This window comes from Oncorhynchus mykiss, chromosome 2 (genome assembly GCF_057628025.1).
Source record: "Oncorhynchus mykiss isolate SJ-2025 chromosome 2, ASM5762802v1, whole genome shotgun sequence".
In the NCBI taxonomy this organism is placed as follows: domain Eukaryota; kingdom Metazoa; phylum Chordata; class Actinopteri; order Salmoniformes; family Salmonidae; genus Oncorhynchus; species Oncorhynchus mykiss.
Window position 1 is genome coordinate 102,509,134 of NC_143023.1, and position 1,836 is coordinate 102,510,969.

The following is a 1,836-nucleotide window of genomic DNA, read 5'->3' on the forward strand; positions in this document are numbered from 1 at the left end:
TGCAGTAGCTTCAGCTATTATCACGCCGGTTGGAGTAGCTTCAGCTATTATCACGCTGGTTGGAGTAGCTTCAGCTATTATCACGCTGGTTGGAGTAGCTTCAGCTATTATCACGCTGGTTGGAGTAGCTTCAGCTATTATCACGCTGGTTGGAGTAGCTTCAGCTATTATCACGCTGGTTGGAGTAGCTTCAGCTATTATCACGCTGGTTGGAGTAGCTTCAGCTATTATCACGCTGGTTGGAGTAGCTTCAGCTATTATCACGCTGGTTGGAGTAGCTTCAGCTATTATCACCCTGGTTGGAGTAGCTTCAGCTATTATCACGCTGGTTGGAGTAGCTTCAGCTATTATCACCCTGGTTGGAGTAGCTTCAGCTATTATCACGCTGGTTGGAGTAGCTTCAGCTATTATCACCCTGGTTGGAGTAGCTTCAGCTATTATCACATTAACTCAGCATCACAATTAAATAATCACAAATCTATAATGTAATACATACAGAGGGATCTGTTTGCAGAAAAAAACATGTTTTATTAACTAAACATAAATACGTTTGCTTTACATAACTTTTTTGTTCCTGCAATTCTACACATTTTGCCTTAAAATAATATAATATCTGAGATAAATCACAGACAAATCAACGAGGACCCCTGATGGTCAGGATCCCTGGTGGACCCCTGATGGTCAGGACCCTTGGTGGTCAGGATCCCTGATGGTCAGGACCCCTGATGGTCAGGACCCCTGGTGGGTGGTCAGGACCCCTGGTGGTCAGGACCCCTGATGGTCAGGACCCCTGATGGTCAGGACCCCTGGTGGTGGTTAGGATCCCTGGTGGTGGTCAGGACCCCTGATGGTGGTCAGGACCCCTGATGGTCAGAACCCCTGGTGGTGGTCAGGACCCCTGATGGTCAGGACCCCTGGTGGTGGTCAGGACCCCTGGTGGTGGTCAGGACCCCTGGTCAAGTGCTCTGCATGCCCCGTCAGTACCACGATTTTAGATTAACTAGATTTACCAATGTAAAACATTTTAAATGAGATGGGCTAATTGAGTGACTGTCAGTGAGCGATATATATAACAAGAGGGAAACTGCTGATGCACAACAAAGAAATTGCACCCTGTGTATTCCACTATACTGTCAGCAATAAGTTCAGATCCCGATATACATTACCCTTAATTAAGTAGGCAGGTAAGTTAAGAACTAATTCTTATTTACAATGACAGCCTAGGAACAGTGGGTTAACTGCCTGTTCAGGGGCAGAATGACAGATTTGTACCTTGTCAGCTCGGGGGTTTGAACTTGCAACCTTTCAGTTACTGGCCCAAATGCTCTAACCACTAGGCTACCCCAAATATATATATATATACACCTCAGTAATTTTTTGTAAAAAATAATAATAATAATATATATATATATATAATATATATATATATATATCTCTCAGTAATTTTTTAAATATTTGTTTTATATATTTATAGGTATATGTATACTGGACCTTGATGTCTTCATATGTAGCTACAGCTCTGACAATTACATGAGCTATTAATAACCTAACTCCCTCAAGGTATTGATTATATCCTTGGAGATCGTACATTATTCTAATCATGATAAATTGATCATTCATAAATTAAATGCCCTTTGATTTACTGGATACCTCAATCAGATTAATATATATATATATATTTTTTTTTTAAATAATGTCATTTTACCGTAGCCAGCTTTAGCCTTAGTGTCAATCTGTTTGTGATTTCATGCCAACTCCTTGTCACACTAATTGTCATGCCAAACATGACAATGACAATAGCAACAGGCACAACAGGCACGAAACAGATCAGGGAAC